Source organism: Grammomys surdaster, unplaced genomic scaffold, assembly GCF_004785775.1.
Source record: "Grammomys surdaster isolate TR1022 unplaced genomic scaffold, NIH_TR_1.0 125341, whole genome shotgun sequence".
NCBI classification, from domain to species: Eukaryota; Metazoa; Chordata; class Mammalia; order Rodentia; family Muridae; genus Grammomys; species Grammomys surdaster.
Genome location: NW_021620215.1, coordinates 102,718 through 121,051, shown reverse-complemented (window position 1 = coordinate 121,051; position 18,334 = coordinate 102,718). Strand labels below are relative to the sequence as shown.

General features: G+C 36.9%; 1 long non-coding RNA gene across 1 annotated transcript in view; it reads left to right on the top strand.

Annotated features, from left to right (window-relative positions):
• Positions 1–10,120, top strand: part of LOC114637530 — a 64,284-nt gene extending 54,164 nt beyond the window's left edge. Inside the window, exon 3 of the long non-coding RNA XR_003713762.1 lies at positions 9,841–10,120. This is a non-coding gene — a long non-coding RNA (uncharacterized LOC114637530). The remainder of the gene's footprint in view (positions 1–9,840) is intronic.
• The last annotated feature ends 8,214 nt before the right edge of the window (positions 10,121–18,334 follow it).

Genomic DNA, 18,334 nt, shown 5'->3' with positions numbered 1-18,334 from the left:
ACTATGTGCTTCCATATTTCCTTTCACTATTCTCAGGATGCATCCTTTGATCCCTCTATTTTGCTCACATGGTTATATTTTTCTCTTTTCTTTTCGTTCCTTTTCTTTTCTTTTCCTTTCTCTTCTCTTACTCCTTCTCCCTCTCCCTGCCTCCCTCTCCCTCTCCCTTTTCCTCTCCCTCTCCCCCCTCAGATGGACATATCCAGGGATCAGGAGGTAAACATAATCTTTGCTGGGGGTTTACCATTTCTTCTACCCATTCCTTAAATGTTTGGCACCATTCCTGTCCTTTTGTCCAGCACTCACCAGTAAGTGAACAAGCCACTGGGGTAGTTGTTTTACATGCTCTGAAAGGTTTTCTACACTCTGCAGGAGACAGCTGGAGTGCAGCAAATGAGTGGGAAAGCCTTAGCATTTACAGACCTTCCCAGTAGTATGAGTCAGGGACAATGAGTCATTTGTTTCTGACTCCTGTAATTTAACCACAATACCTATACTGCTTGCTAATGTGGCTATTGTCACATCTTCATTGTTATTGTTATTTTTTCTTATCATCATTCCCCAATATTTTGTCATATTTATGTTTTTTATCTTATTTTTTTCTCTTTTTTACAACTACAAATACATCTATTCATTTAGTACCATTTTTGTTCAACTTTTTTTGTTCATCAGAAAATGCCTATGATGTTATTTATATACACTAAGTACATTTTCCAAGCACTATGTGCCAAGTAATTAACTGGCTATTGGGCTACAGTAATGAGTAATGCGGGAACTATTTTTCATGCTATTCATAGTTCAGTGGGAGAAGTCAGACAAAAATGACAAGAAGTACATAAAAAAAAAACCTGCTAAAGGCATTGTTGTTTTTGTCAAGAGTATTCCTAAAAAACTATAAGAGCAGTATAGACAAATTTATTTAGGAGGCCAGAACAGAATTACAGAAAGCTGGTATTTCACTAATTTTGTGTGGCACTGGCCAACTGATTCGTGGGATGGATGAGGAAGAAAATTAAGAGATAGGAAGAGTTTAAACAGTGGCACACTAGCCTGAAAAATCCTGAAATATTAGGAGAACAGGGGCTTCATTCCCCACTGTTGGCCAACCAATATGTTAAGTATTAGCTCAGCAAAAGTTGCTTAATTCATCTTCAGAAAGCTGAATGTATGAACACTTATTATAAAATTGTGTTAAAGAATTGCCACACTTATTAGTAGATATGACCTATCATTTTTCTGTCTGCTTTTTGGACTTCTCTCATCTGAAGTCAATTGGAAGAAAAATGAGCAGAGTAAAGCTGACAAACATGGAAACACACTTGAATGTGCTTTTCCCCATTGTAGAATTGTTTACAATATTTATTACTGCCTCACATATTTGCAACAATGAATCCCTTAAAACTAGAAAAAAATCATTATTTTGAAGGAACTGGGACTAACATTGAATCGATATGTTTGAATCCTAATCAGGAAAACAACTTTGACAAACTTACAAGCAAGTGCACTTTAGCCTGAGATATAAAATCAAGAGTTAAGATATTTCAAAAATGTATCTTTTAGAAAAAAATTATAAAAAGATTGTCATGGATATCATAATTTCTATGATATTATCTTCACAGCATTGATTTTGTAACTTCTTCAGAGAAAAGTTTTATTTGATGTTTTTCCATTCTCGGACTGCAACTCTTGGTATATATTAGAGGAGAAAATGGCTTCAGCACACCTAACAAGAAGAAGAATAAAACGTTTTATCAATGGATACAGATTTCATGGGAGAAGAGAGAAGGGAGCAGAAAAGATAAAGTTAGAGACATAAACAGTAGGAACATCAGAGCTTTACTTTGAAAAAGACATATTTAAAATGTGTGAAAAACATCTCAGCTTTGCTGCTTTTGCTGTCTGAGAGAACATGGGTGTTAGCCCGTGTGTTTGCCTCTGTAAACCAGGAAGCTGGTTTGGGGAGTTTAGATGTGATGGCAGTTATAGGAAGGTGTGATTTATTTGCGATATTTTATTCAATACTGTTAGGATATGAAGTGTCCCTTCAAAAAGCTCATGTACTAAAGCCTTGCTTTCCAGCTAGTCTTGCTATTTGGGAAGATTCTAGAAACTTTATGATGTTGGGTCCAGTCGGAAGAACTACGTCACTGAGGCATCCCCATGGGACCATGTCTTGTCATGTTCACCCCTTTCTCATTGGCCACCATGAGATGAGCAGCTTTGGTCTTCTGTATCTTCCCTGCCATGATGGTGTGTCTCACTACATTCTACAAACAGGGTAGCTAATTGATCATATACAACAATAACGAGCCAAAATATTATCCTTCCTCAATTTCAATTTTCAATGTCAGTTTTTCAGCCATGAAGGTCTTCCATAAATACCACCTCTCCTTTTTCTATAGATCTTTGCAGTTCGAAAAGGTCATTTTCATTCATGAATTAATTTGATCCCTACAGCACTCCTGTAAGGTACTTATACTACCTTATAGGTAGTATAAGAATTCCTGCTATGTTTAGTTGGAATTTTTTTGTGTTGTTATTTTTTTGTCTTTTTTTTTCTTGTGTGTGTGTGTGTGTTTGTGTCAGATAAATCCACTGCTGTGGATAGTTGTTTAAAGTTTCCTAAGATAACACACTAGAGGTAGGAGCAAGACAGAAGTCCAAGATACAATTCTGCCTACCATATATCCCATGCTTTATAACATTTTATTTATATGTATAAATGCATGTAATTCATTAATTATAACCAGAGAACAAACTGATTAATACATAAACTTTACTTTTCATATGTTAAAGTTTCAGTTTAATCAATATCTCTCAGAAATGTTCCTTTCTTGGCTTTGTAACAGGGTCTATTATGATCATGGATATATTTTTGAGTATATATTATAGATGCTGGATAATATTTAGGTGGAATGGAACTGAGTTTGTATTAGAGTCCTTGCTTAAATAACCATATATGTTATGGTATTTTATGAACAATGTCTTACAATCAAATATATTCAGACTTTTAATTATTTCATTTGTTTTTCCTCATAAATATAACAAGCATTCTTATACTAAGTGTTAGGCAGTAGGGTAGGTACTAAGGATGCATAGATAAATGATAGTTGTGTGTTTCTTTGAATGGCTAGCCATTTGCTTGCAACTCATTTTAGTGTTGGGTCATTAGCACTATACACAGAAAAACCTAGAACTAGAAGGGAGAATTATGCAATTGTTAATACATTTTGTTTCTGTATATATTGGTGAAAGAAGGTTAAGGTGATTCTGCCAAGTGCAGGTGTTGTGTTCAATGTACACATCCTCAGATTGAGCCCACTCAGAACACAAGTGTGTTAGGTGAATAAATCTAGAATCTCCATCATTTATAGGCAAATTTTAATATACAATTAGAAAATACTCATTATGAGCAAAACAAAAAGTTGTGACCCACAGAAAACAGAAAGTCAGATATATAGAAGAGCCCTTTTATGATGTATATTAGCATTCAGGATCATTAGAACATTAGCATATATAGGTTCAAGGACTTAGGGGAATATATGATTATAGTGAGTGAACAGTCACGGATTTCAATCAAGAAATCTAGACTTGAAAATTAAAATATGGGAAATAAAAAGTTTGCTAATCTACTTAACTAGTTGTTAACATAGGATAGAGTAAAGAAACTTGAATATAAATAAAAATAATTGAATATGTAGAAAAGAGAGAAGGGAGTGAAAAAGGAGTAATCTTAGTGAATTGTACAACAAGAATAAATCTAATGTCCATGTACTTGGACTCTCAAGGAGAAAGAATAGAATTCACCATAGACACATTAAAAAAATATGCTGTCTAAATTTACTCAGTGGAAAACAAACTTTAAAACTCAAGAATCCCAAGCAAGAAAAGGAAAACAACATTAAATTTATTTTTATTGAAAATAAAAATAAATAAAATTTAATATATTATAAAATTTAATACTCAGGCCAGTGAGATAGTTTGGCAGGTAGCCACTTGTAGTCAAGCAAGACTACTTTTGTTTTGGTGCCTAGAACACACATGATGAAAAGATAGAACTGACTCATGCAACTGTCCTATGACTCCATATGCATATCCACACACAGACATGTGTGTGTGTCTCTCTCTCTCTCTCTCTCTCTCTCACACACACACACACACACACACACACACACACACACACACACACACTGAATAAATGTTAAAATATAATTTAAAACCAAAGATGAAGAACCTGGAAACTCAACAAGACTCCAATGGCATTATTATATATCATACACTGACAGTGATTTAACAAATGATAGATATAGGACACAGAAAAAGATTAATGATAATTTGAGTTAGACCAGACATTTGTATTCAGAAACATTTATCACCAAATATGAAAGGAAAGGAAACACATGTTCAGAGAAGGGAAAGTGAGAAAGCATGTGATTTACTAGAAACAATATGGGGAGTTTCTGAGGCTGAAAGAAAATGATACCAGATTAAACTTTAGATTTACATAAAGAAATAATGATGACTAGAAGTTATAATGATGTGGATAAATGTGAAGGTATACTTTTTAATTGTATTAATTTTTGACAACACAATGGTATAACATATTATAGCATGCTATTGCAAGATTTATATTTCATGTGGCTATGTTGTAGGAGGCTTTGTCTAACAAGAAACGATGCAGTCTTTATCCCAGGAAGACCATGTTGACTTGTGAAGGCATATTTTAATCCAGGGGGCAGTTAGTGTGAAGGAAGAGGCTGACTTCACAGAGTACTGACTTCACAGAGCAGAGATGCACTAATCCTAGTATACAGTTTAGGTCTTTTATGGAATTTAGATGAAGATTTACAGTATGTGCTAGTATCAGTGAGGCTGGATACTCGCTCAAGGACTCTAGGCCTTTCTTTCAATATAGAGTTTATGAATTACTCTAATTCTGGAAATGAACTGAGGGATTGCAATACCCTACTTACTGTGTTGAATTATGTCAAATAATAAATATGATGTCATTTCAGGTTTTAAATGTCAGAAGGCGTCTAGAAAAGGTTATGGCAAGCAAGTGAGCTTTCTAGAGAAGGGCCACCATTTTGCTGCTATGGTTGCAATGGGTGCATTCTGCGATTCAGGTTTTCAGAAACTTCATCCCAGGATTGGCTCTCTCTAATACGCTGTTCTAGCCACTGTTACATAGCATTTACCTACTCTGTTGAGCAGATCTTCTGCAGAATCAACATGAAGATATACTTTCATATAGTAATGCTGTATAGGCAAATTGATGGTTTCATAATTCCTGATAATGATTTTATAGACCTCCTAAATTGATACAAGTAATTTCAAACCCCTTATAGAATAAAGTCTGCAAATAGAGCTCTGTATACCTTCATGGATCACAGGCTAATTGTACTAGGAAAATGAAGCAGGCTTGGAACAAATTTATATTCCTTCTAAGTTAACAATAAGGCCACTATCTGGTAACTAAAGGTCATAAACAGGGACTAGGCAATTTATTGTATGTAGGTGCAAGGACAGAAAATAAATGACGGACTAGTTTTTCTCTGTAAGACTCCAAATTAATAAGACAAATTAATAAGACAACAAATTAATAAGACAATTAATTAAGCAGATGATTTCTCTCTTGACAAAACTGTACTAACTTATGACATAAACATTATTGTTTTAAATTTATAATAAACTTACGGAGCTAGAGAATAGATATTGAATGTTTAGACTGGTACTAGTCTTAATGGAATGGCATGTAAACAATCCTGCTGAAACTGCTTAAGTCTTATCAAACTATGACATGGAATGTTGCCTTAAACTTACTGTGAACTTTTGGAATGTTAAAGTACTTAGAAAACCATGTTATCAATTATCCTGAGAAGGTATAAAAACTAAGAACTACAATAAAGTATTGGTGTAGCACTTTTCTGCTTCATCCAGTATTACTTTCTTTTCTTCTTTTCTTTTTTCTTTCCTTTTCTTTACTTTATTGTGTTTACTTTTACTGTACTCTATTCTCTGGCTCAGGAAGAGTTAAAGAGGTCCAAGCCTCTCACCTGCCAGAAAGAGGCCTGAGTCAAAGTATACAGAGACCAAGTAACTGAGTTCCTTTTCTTATCCTTGCTGCTACCAGCCGGAGTTAGTTGCCAGAAGTATCAGCTTTTGGGCCCTGAACAGCAAAAGAGGGAGAGTTAAATTGCCAGAAGCCATCAGCTTTCTGATCCTGCCAAAGCCACCCTTGCTGCATTCCCTGGGAACCTGACAGTCAGGGCAGGACCCTGGCACTGACATATTCTTTGCCAATTGGTTTAAGGACCCACTCTATGGTTATTTTTTTTCTAGTTTCTGGCTAGTCAATGAAGACATACATATCCAGCTGGTGGAAGGGTAGTCAAGGGTGTTCCTTATCCACAGGAGGCAGACAATTTGGAAGAAAGCTGTTTGGGATAAGGTATGTTCTGGAGGCAGTCGGCTACAGAAAGAGAGATGCTGAGAACTGTGGGTATTTACTGCTACATACTCTGGGGTACTAATGAAAATGCTTGTTCTGTAGGTATCTGGTGCAGTGACGCTAGGAACCCTGCAGGTGGATCACTCTGGAACTAGAATAGGGAGTCCCTCTTTCATGCCTTATCTCTGCAATGGTCAGTGATGAAATGCTTAACACTGCACCAGTGGTAGAAGGTACAGCTCCATTTATTTTTCTACAGAGTAAGTGATGAAAGGAAATTGAAGCTGAAGCGTAATCAAATGATAATATCCAAAGAAAGGTGTAACGTCAAGTAAGTCAATTATTCACTGCTCCTTTCGGTCAAGGGAGCAACCACTATTACTTCCTCTGTTCAAAACAGATTTTAGTGGGAAAATATATGATTCAACTTTTATCTGATTTTGGACAGTAGGTAGTAAGAAATTGTGCAAGTTATGAAGGAAAGCATAGGATAAAAAGGACTCTGTACAAAATAAAAGCTCTAGAAAAAGTATTTCCCTCCCTGGTCTTTCATAGAAAGACTGAAATGTGTATTCATTAGGGAAGGATATCTAAAGCTGTCAGAGAACAGTTATGGGGAAATGTAAAGTAGAAATTCTCAACTGTAGATCTGGTTAGAGAGTAGAGAAGATTAACCGAACACCCAAAACATCCACCTGAGATGTGAGGAAGACCATACTTTGAGAGTGTGGCTCCTTCAACCCTAAGGCCAAGTCATTCGATATGCTATATACAATTTAGAAAGAAAGAACAAGGGTCCAAGTGACCAGCAAGTAGCCCAAATGCATACTATGCAAAGTCAATACTCTTTAAAGATATATGGAAAAGTCAAACTATTCATACATGAAATAAAACATCTCGAATACTCACTAAAAACCAGTTAAATAGAAAAAAAGCAATGTTAGAGTTATGTTAATAGATGTTAATAATGTTACCTACATCAAGAGGGCAGTTATTCAAAGGAGAAGACACAGAGGTAAGAGATGACAAAGTGATTGGGTTAGGATGTTTGAAATAATTACACTATTGCAAACATGTGCGAGGACTAGAAGACAGGGATGGGATGAGAAGATGAAGGGAAGATCTAAATATAAGCAAATAGAAACTAAAAAAATTTACAATGAAAAATTTCCTGGATAAGATTAACAGCAGCCTAGAAGCCACTGAAGGAAAGTTCACTGAGCTTGATGATCTAGGGATAGAAGTGACCTTAACAGGGGAAACGACAAATAAACTATTGAAAACAATACATTGGAGCTGAGAGTGTGGCTCAGTTAGATTGCTAAGCATTCACGAATCCGTGGGTACAATCTCAAGTGCTTCATCCATGAGTGTGGCGACACACACCTGTAATCCAAGGACTAGGGACGAGGTGATCAGTCAGAAGTTCAAAGTCATTCTTGGCTACATGTAAGACCTTGTCTTTGAAAATAAGACAAAATAAAAGCCAAATACTCGTATCCAAGACAATAAGCTGTACTACTAATGGGAAAAAAAAGAAACAAACAACATGGTCTAAATAATCTCAGCAAAAAAGAATAAGAGGGGACGGTTGCAGTCATAATATTCGGGTAAATATTTGAAGTCATAATTAAGCATTTGAAGCAAATTATAAGCCTATTATATTAGTCTGTTTTGTTACTGCAAGAACATACCAGAAACTAGCTCCTTTTTTTTTTTAAACAAAAGAGTTTCGTTTAACTCACAGTCCTAGAGGTCCAAGTTATGGAACAAGTATCTATTTGGCTTTGGTGAAGGCTTCATGGCAGATGACATCATAATGTGGTACTTGGAATGATGGAAGAAACACATATGAGGAAGTGTGAGTGATTACATGGTGAAACAAGGTAGAAGAGGCTGAGAAACTGTCATCTATCTATCTATATCTATCTATCCATCCATCCATCTATCCATCCATCTATCTATCTATGAACCCATTCTTTCGGGAACTAATCCAGGTGTATGAGACTTTCATTAATCCTTTACAAGGTTAGTAATTTATCATCTAAATATCATCTATGTCTCATTTTCTTTTATTTTCAATAATTTATCTTTTATTCACTTTACAACCTGACCACAGCCTCTATTCCTCCTATCCTTTCAGTCCCAGTCTTAGAATTCCCCCTCCCATTGCCCCATTTCCTTCTCTTCAGAGAAAGGAAACCCCCTTGGCTACCACCCACCCTGTGATATCTAGTCCCAGCAGGACTAGGCATGCACCTTCTCTCTCATTGAGGCCCAACCAGGAAGTCACGGTAGGAGGAAGGTGATCCAATGGCAGGCCCCTGTTCCACTTGTTAGAGGACCCACATGAAGACAAAGCTGCATCAACTTGGTGAACCAATGAGCTTTAATAGGGATATAGGAATATGAGTGACGGGTTACATATAGTAGTAGAAATGACTTGGAGACAGCTGCATCACAAAAGCCCAACCCAGCATGGGTTATAGCTCTCAAAGCTGGAAATCTGTAGTACTCTTCACAGCTGGCAGGTACCTCAGCAGCTTGGAGAATATCCTTTCCAACTGACTCAGTTGGTCTAAACCTCTTTCAGGCAGATTAGCTGTTTTCTGTTTTGTTTTGTTTTGTTTTGTTTTGTTTTGTTTTGTTTTCCAGGCAGCTGGTCTGTGCTCATGAGTCTGCTTTGCAGATAGGCTTGTCTGAGTTTTCTTTGCAGCTTAGATAAATTAATCTAAGAGGAACTCTCAGCTTACTCTGGCAGGGAGGAGCCTAGTGGATCTGCTCAATTTCAGGGGCTTTCTGAAACATTTTTTAATCTTCTTGCCTAATGAGCTTCTCTGCAGGATGGAATGTTTCAGTCTCAGAGAAAATTGTTACACCATACCTGCATTCAAGTTCCTGCCTTAAGTTTCACTTTGACTTTCCTCAGTGATAGACTGTTACCTGGAATCCTAAGCCACATAAACCCATTTTCTCCTAAAGTTGCCTTTAGTCAAGGTATTAGCATAGCAATAGAAATTAAACCAGAACAGTTTGCATAGAAATAAAAACAAAAAACCAATCAGACTTCTTGTTTAAGATAGTGAAAATCAGAAACAATGACACACTATCTTTACTAAATGATAAAGTCAGTATGCTTAGATTTCATATTCAGAAATATAAGACTCATTTATGATTTTTAAAGCCAAACTGTGAAAATTACTGTCAATACACCTGTGGTAGTTTGACTACGCATGGCACCATAGATTCATGTGCTTAAAGGCTTGGACCACATGTAGTGACACTATCAGGAGGTGTGGCTTTGTTGAAAAAAGTTTGTCACCCTGAAGACAGCATTTGAGGTCTCCTAAGCTCAAGCTTAGGTGTAACAATTTTCTTGCTGCCCACAGATCAAGACGTAGACCTCTTGGCCCATCCAGCACCATATCTTCCTGTCTGCTGCCATGCTTTCCACCTTGATGATAATGGACTAAACCTCTGAAACTGTGAGCTAGCCCCAATGAAATGTCTTTCTTTATATGAGTTGTCATGGTCATTGTCTCTTGACATCAATAAAACTGTAACTAATACACACCTGTAATACAATAAATATTAAAAGTCCTTCGAGTGGGAGAAAAGTAGTGGCACATTGAAATGACAATATACACAATAAAGTGAAGAAAGTCAAAATTGTGAATGTGTAAGTTAATCTCAAATACACTTTAAAATCATTTTAAGCAAAGGCACTTGCAATCCAACAATGCAAGCCTGATGACACGGCTAGAGCTCAGGTAAAGATGGAAGTTGGGTTGGAGAGATAGCTCAGTGGTAATGACTTGTAACTCTAGGCTCAAAGGCTCTTATGCCTTCTTGTGACCTCTGCCAGCACTACTCACACAAAGCATGCATATACACATGCAGAGAAACACCCATAAATATAAAATATAAATACATAAATCTGTTAAGAATGTGAAAAAATGAGTCAACTTCACAAAGTTGTCATCTTATGTTCATATATGTGCTATGAAGTGAGTGCTCAAATACACATCTATTTCTCTCTTTGTCTGCCTTTTCCCAGACAAAAATATTCATAAATAAAAATACTTTAAAATCTTCTTTAGAAAATATGTGTTGCACTTTAATCAACGTAGAATGAAAGTTAAGAAAAAGTGACAATATGAAAATGCAAGGAGATTGGACATCCATTGTTGTAATCTGATGTTATATGTGAGGTGGTATAATGCTTTATAAAAGTGTGCTATGACACATTAAAAATGAGTATTTTAAAACCAGGAGCAACCACTTAAAAGTAGAACAAAGAAGTCTAGCTAATAAGCCAATGTTGGCTATGAGATACAATCTTAAAATGCAATTAAGTAATACAGGAAAAGGGGAAAATGGAACAAAGATTAGTTGAGTCACAGCTGAATAGCAAAACAATAGATTGAGCCTAACTGTACTAATAATTACATAAAGTCTAGTTAAAGCAGAGAGACTGTCAGGCAAAATGAAACAAAACTATTATATGCCCTGTTATATGAAGCATACTTTAAATATACAGAAAAACAGGTTTAAAGTAAAGACATAACATTATATACTGCACAATCACTATGTTCGAAAACACTGTAGGGGCTACATTAATATTAGATTTGTTATGTTTAAATAAAGGAATGCTGTTCCTTTAGTTAATTCAGACATAGAAGATATTTCACAGTGATGAATGAGACAACCTGTTTATCAGAAAGACAGCATTCTAAATCAGGACATGTCTAATAACAGAGCCTGAAAGTATCATACAAAAGCACAGCAAAACTAAAATGAGGATAGACAAATATATAATTAATGTTGACAATCGCAGTGGCTCTCTCTATTATATGTAACAAGTAGAGGAAAAGTTAAGTTAGGAAAAGCCTCAAAGACACTTTATGCTAACTTGCACAACTACGGCAGACAGGAAACTTGTGTAGCAAATGGACATAAATTCATTTCAAGTCTTTGTAACACCAACTAAGATGTAGGTGCTGATTTAGACTCTTTAGATAATGTGCGTTTGGACTGGAATACCCATCGAAGCCAGGAAACTGGTAAGGAGACTATGGGACGATTTCAAGGGAAGGGGGATAGAAGGTAGGAGGTGAAGAGAAGGAGAGGGTTAGTGGAACAGGAAGGGTTAAGTGGGATGGGGATGCAGTACAAGGTAGCAAAGGAAGTAGGTGGACAATGACTAACACTGAAGACTTGTGGGAAAGCCACATGGAAACTACTGTAGAAGTTTCCTAAAAGCTACACATATACAGATACAGTTTAAATGGAGCTTCTCTAAAATGGTGATGGAGTGGGGACAGTGCCTCTCTCAGACAACTCATAGTATCAATAAAAAGCCCACTGGAAGGTATGGGCTGCCAATTTTCTAGTTTTTGGCTAATGGGCATCTATAGACTTCTCCCTCCCCTCAAAAATGAAAGGCTTTCATTACAATCTAAAACTCCTTGAGCTTCATCCATGTTAGCTATCTTTCTTTCAAGGTGGTAGAAGGTTTTATGGATGCTACCAGGGAGAGATATAATCATCAGTTTTAGTTGTGAAGACTGAGGGCTATAACTGGCCTGAGCCCTCTGACTGGATTTTAAGCCTATTCTACAAGATAAAACTCATGTCTGTATATTTAACTGGGTCCCCAAAACTATGAATTTGCCAGTCATGGGCCCTACAGAAGAATCTGCTATATGGATTAAACTGACTCTTAATGATTTACTTATACCCATAATCTAGTGCATCTTTCAATCCTCATCACAGATACTTCTTTTTGTGGTAGATGATGATTTATACAAAGACTCAGAATTCATCAATATGCAGAGAATAAGAAACTTTGGAGTGCTCATCTCTAAATACAACATCTGTGTTATATCCTTTTCTTCAAGACTCAATGATCAGTGAAGAAGGGGAAGAAAGATTGAGTATAAGAACCAAGGAAAAACAATTAATTTGCTTTGCTGGAGAAGATAGCATGGTTGTACATATAAACTCAGTGGTTGTGACTACATACTCAAGACCTTCACCAGATCAAGCCAGGCAAAATTCCAACACAACAGGAGAGGAACTCCCCTAGCTGAGGCGATACTGGCAGCTGATAGGGGGTGGGGCAGAATCAGTTCTTCAGGGATGTGGCTCCTGAGAGACTCCTGCTTCAGAAGATGATATTATTGCCCATGCACATATAGGCAGCATTAAGTGGACTTAGTGGGTTAATAAAGGAGTATATGAAGTTGGGAATGATAAGGAGCAGGAAAGACAAGGAACTGGACGAGAGGGAATGGGAGGAATATTTGTTCAAAACACATTAAAAAGCATATTTGAACTTCTTAAACAATAAAACATTGTCTTCCCAGGGAAGATCACACCAACTGATCATCCAATACTAAATGGTCATTCCATACATACAAGTAATACTATACACTGAGCAGGTTGTATGTATCTATGAATATAAATGTATATATATATATATGTGTGTGTGTGTGTGTGTGTGTGTGTGTGTGTAATAATGGAAAATGAGACCATGAATTTGAAAAAGAAAAAGGAGGAAAAGTGGGAAGGCTTAAAGGGAGGAAAAGGAAGGGAGAAGTTATATAATTATAATCTCAGAAATTTTAAAAATTAGAATAAACAACTAATAGAAAATAATTTTAAAACAAATATATTTTAAAAAGATTCATATGGCATATACTGTTTTCTAATATTGTATAGAATTAAATTAGAATTCAATAATAAACATACATGGAAAAGTCCATAGATGTTTGTAAGTTAAACAATACTTTTAAGTACCTCATGGGTCAATGCCAAGTCAAAAGAATAAGCCGAACATGGTCTGGCAAAGAAGTATGTTAGTCCTTGGGAGCTAGTGAAACAGCTCAATGGGTAAAGACATGTGGTACCCATCCTGGCTGCCGAGTTCCACTCCTTGGATCTAACTGATAGGAGGAGAGAACCCAGTTCTGCATAATTCCTCCCACCTCCACAGTTTGTGCATTCATACAAGACAAATAAATGTCGAAAATACTCTTATAAAATATGCCTATTTTTCTAGGTTAATATACAAACTCAAACAGTCTCAATTGAAATTGCACAAGCTTTTAAAAATTCAAATTAAAAAATCTAATTTAAAGTGTATACAGAAATACCTGGGACAACCAAGACTTTTGAATAGGAAAAAAGCAGGATATACAGGCTTACTGCAAATCTACATTGATCTGTACTATAGGGCTCTGAAATATTAGCATACATATAAATCACTGCAAGAGAATGCAGACTACAGAAGTAAATGAAATACAGTAAAGCATTTCCAAGCAACAAGGGCAAGGCATTTTAATCCAAAAATTGTACTTTAAAAATTTTATATCGGATACTTTCCTTTTTAACTGTGAAGCTGTTATAGTTCTCTCTGGGCATTAGACACCAGGTACATCAGTGACTCACAAATACTTTTTTTTCTGTCACATGGCTCTTTTTCTTTCTCCTTAGTGACTTGAAAGGCATGAAAGTTTATTAATTTCAAAAAATTTTATTTATTTCTTTGGTTGCATTTGCCTTAAGTGTTGTATCTAAGAAGTTATTGGTCAAACCAATGTCATGCAGACGTCAAATCATCATCAGACTAAATGGTAAACAGATGAAACTCCCCCTCATTGAATACTTATGGCAGACCATTGGAAATCAGTTCTTCAAAGGCTAAGGCTTTATCTCTAGGCTGCCAGTCCTGCCTCATTGGTCTACACTTTACTCCCTTTTATAGTTTACTTCAAACCTTGATATATATATATATCTGAAACTGGGGTTTCTGAAGGCTGTGATGCTATCAGACATGGGTGCTGAACTGAACCTGGTCTTCTAGAAGAGCAGGGAGTGCTCTTCACTGCTGAGCTGTCTCTTCAGTCCCATGTAGTGCAGTTGTGATGATTGTAGACTTTGATTTGTAGAAGGTCTTTTAAACTGGGAGAAGCTAGTCCTCCAACTTTGTTCTTTCCCAAGTTTTAAGGAGAAGCTAGTCCTCCAGCTTTATTCTTTCCCAAGTTTTAACCATGTTAACTTTCTTTAAACAAAAATATCACTGACTGTGTATACTTAACACACACAAAATGATACACGTCAATTCATTTGGAAAATAGCACATCTACCAACACAGTGCTGGCGTTTCAAAATATTTGCAACAAATCAATACAACTGAAAAGAGGGACAACTCTACAGTCAAAGCATAGTTTATTGGAGATCTCATTTACTTTATCTCAAAAATGATGAAACAATTGGCATGAATTTTTATAGACAGAAGAAAAAAAATGAAATGTTAAAGAATAATAAAAAAGAAGGTACAGTTTTTTTTAAAAAAAACCTAAGTTTTCATCGGGCGGTGGTGGCGCACGCCTTTAATCCCAGCACTTGGGAGGCAGAGGCAGGCGGATTCCTGAGTTCGAGGCCAGCCTGGTCTACAGAGTGAGTTCCAGGACAGCCAGAACTACACAGAGTAACCCTGTCTCCAAAAAACAAACAAACGAACAAAAAACAAACAAACAAACAAAAAACCCCAGAAAACTAAGTTTTCCTGTTACTTATAAACCTTTTAAAATGACAGAGTAAACATTAATCATTTCTTCAAAGGTTCATGGAGTTTGCAGTGATAGAACATTTTTTTTTAAAGTTTTAAAACAAATGTAAACTATTTTTTTTACAATTTTTAAAATGGCACATAGTATATTCTATCATCACAACAGAATTAAGTTATGAATCAGAAACAGAAAGATATGCAGAGAGTTTAAAAACTTAAACACCATACTTCTTGTGACTCATAGAAAAAATTCTAAGGAAATTTTAGTTTGAATCAAATAAAAATAAAAATAAAAATAAAAATAAAAATAAAAATAAAACATTTCAAACTCTGTGTGATGCTGAAGCCAGGCTTAAGGAAGCCATACTACATTGACTTTTTGTATGAGACTAGAGGGATGAGGCAAAATTAGTGTGCTCTATTTTCATCTTCAGTAGCTCAATGATAATGATAAAGTCAATGTAGGTATACCTACTTGAATTGTTGTATGTATTAAAAACTCATTCCTCATTATTACCAAGTAATACTCCACAGAACTGAACTATTTCATATATTCTAACTGGATTGTCTTTCTTATTGTTATATTTTCAGAGTATTAAAGCTTTTCCCTAAGATTCTAATATAATGACTCTGGACATTTCCATTTAAATTACAGATTCATATGACAGTGGAAGGAATGCTGAGGCAGTGGGAAGAAGAGGTAAGATCTCTGTAGCATCCTCCATGACTTCAGTCACACAGTTATGAGAATGATGATTCATTTTGTTTTTAGATATTAAATTGTTCATTAGAAAAGAAGCAGGCAACATGTAGGAAATTCTTTTTTTTTCTTTTTTTTTCAGTTTTCTGAGCACTTATCGTGTGTGTTGGTGCTGGTACTGATAGGCCTTTATTCATTTCTTAATACTGAGATTTAAACATTGAGAACAGAAGCCAAGGTGATTAAATTTAAACTATTAAAGTGAAAATTGTCAGGGATATTTCCGGAGGCAATAGCAAACTGAGTGCATTTTCCCCAGACTTTATTTCGACTGCATAGCCTCTTTTGTGAAATGTCAGCAGTTCTGACGACTTCACCTTGCCCTTGTGAAGCAGAAATTATTTGTTCTGTTGCTTACCCTGAGCTCCTGGTTTGAGGGCAGCAGTCGATGACACTTTACCCAGAGAAGACAACACCAAGAAAGGACTAGTAAGCTACAGGGCTTTGGGTTCTGAGCCCTGAGGTCTCATAGGTCTCTATGGAATCAGAAGACCCTGAGTGGATTTGAATACGGAAGAGGCTGGGAAGCCCCGTGGGTTATACAATGGGATGTATGCACAAACAAGAAGCTGGAGGGTCAAGTCCAGCTAATGAAGGGAAGACTCTTCATGTCGCTTTTGGGATAAATAATGTTAGGCAGAAAGATTAATTTCTATTTTCATAGTTAGTGTCCACTGAACATTTAACATGCAGAGAAGCCATGATACATAGCAGACAATATTTAAATGAGCCAGGGAAAACGGTGTTTGCAGCCATCTGAGACCACATACCCTGACAAGTGACTTGTTTTTCAACAGCCTACAACAGCTGAGCACACTCTGATAAACATCTTGTTTTTCTCACATATCTTGATTTGCTGTTTAGTGCCCCCAGCTGCAAGGCACATGTGGTAAAGCACCTTCAGCTGTGTTCTCCTGCCTGTCCACGGCTGTAAGGCACATGGAAAAGCATATAAATACCCAGGATTTCCTTTCAATAAAAGAGACTTGATCAGACCCTCTGTCTTGTCTTCATTCTTTGTGTCTCTTGCCCCTCCATCCCCACTCTCTCTCTTGCTAGACCCTGTTGACTCACCTGAGGACTGGAGCAGCAGTGCGGATCAGGACTCTTGGCCCCCAAGCATGGAGCAGAATGAGTCTGGGACAAAAGGGTGTTATGGTTCTTTGGAAAACAAAGAGAGGTTCCTATATAGCTTTAGGGACTCTGATGAAAGGATGGGTTGAGAATTGGTCATTAGCTTACAGTACAGAAAAATTATAAGCTTCTGAAGAAAGTAGACCCGTGCATTTTTTCTATCCACCTCTGTGCTAGTTATCCTGAAGTATACAGTGACCAGGCAGCAAGCACAAGGAAGAGAGAATGAGAGGGTGGGAGCCAGAGCGGAGGGGGGGGGTTGGAGAACCATAGCGTGTGTGTGTGTGTATGTGTGTGTGTGTGTGTGTGTGTATGTGTGTGTGTGGCAGCAGGATGAAAAAGGCAAGATTGTCAGCCCTCAGGATCCCTTCCTTAGTCTGCGAGGCCAGAGCCCTGGGCTTCCTTTCAAGGATTTAAGAGAAGGGACCATCACAGAAGAAGCTAAGAGGACCTATTTGAGTGAGAAACAATGGCTTCCAAATCTGGGCTCCATGTACAATGAGTTATTAGTTATGTTTATCTATCTTCTGGTTGTTTTCTGATATGAATGCTATCAAGTGATTCTGGATCTCTTCTCATTACTGGAATATATGCCCCTGAAGGTTGGGATACAGGCTGTAATGGTACTTTTTAATAATTAACTACCATCGATTTGTCAGCCAAAGGTCATCCCTTCCTACATTTGAGAATCTCAAGCTCTTGGCACCTTAGAAGAGAAGTAAAAAATCATTCACAAATTATTGATACACTATAAGTCCCTGCATGTCTCACCCTGTACATGGAGACCATGCATGATCTCAGCTCAATGATAGATGCTCCCACCAGGAGCACCTTTCCAGGTTGCCGTGTCATCCATGCCTGCAGAGTTTCTGGTCTTGGAGTTTGCAGGGGATAACATGGAGGATGAATGATAAGGGGCTACATTCGTGCTATAAGGAGGAAAGAAACAGTTAATAGAATGATCTGATATGTATTTTCCTTCCCTGACATTCTGTTGTGTAAATATTTTTCTGCCTTTCTCGGCTTAAACATGCTCAGAAAGAGGCTTTATTCCCTAGAGAATACATTGATTACCAGGTGAAGTTGGTTCTACAGCTGGAGAAAGCTGCTGAAATTTAATTTGCTGTTGAATGCTACCTGACTTCCTATCTGCAGGCTCCTTTTCTTTGATGCGTAGTGCAAGGACATGGAACAGAACTCATTAGACCCAGAACTGGGGAATGCAGCTTGCACAATGAAGTTGAAATACTGGTTCCAGACCCACCAAACTTTGTCTACCCCAGTGCTTGCTGGTGTTTAAAGCCTTCTTTAGGACTTGCTGGCCTCTGAGGTCATAGATAGGCCTGGTAAAGAAACTACATTGGGAATAGTTTGCACTGGCTCCTCCCAACCTGTCCTGGGGAAGAGGTACCAT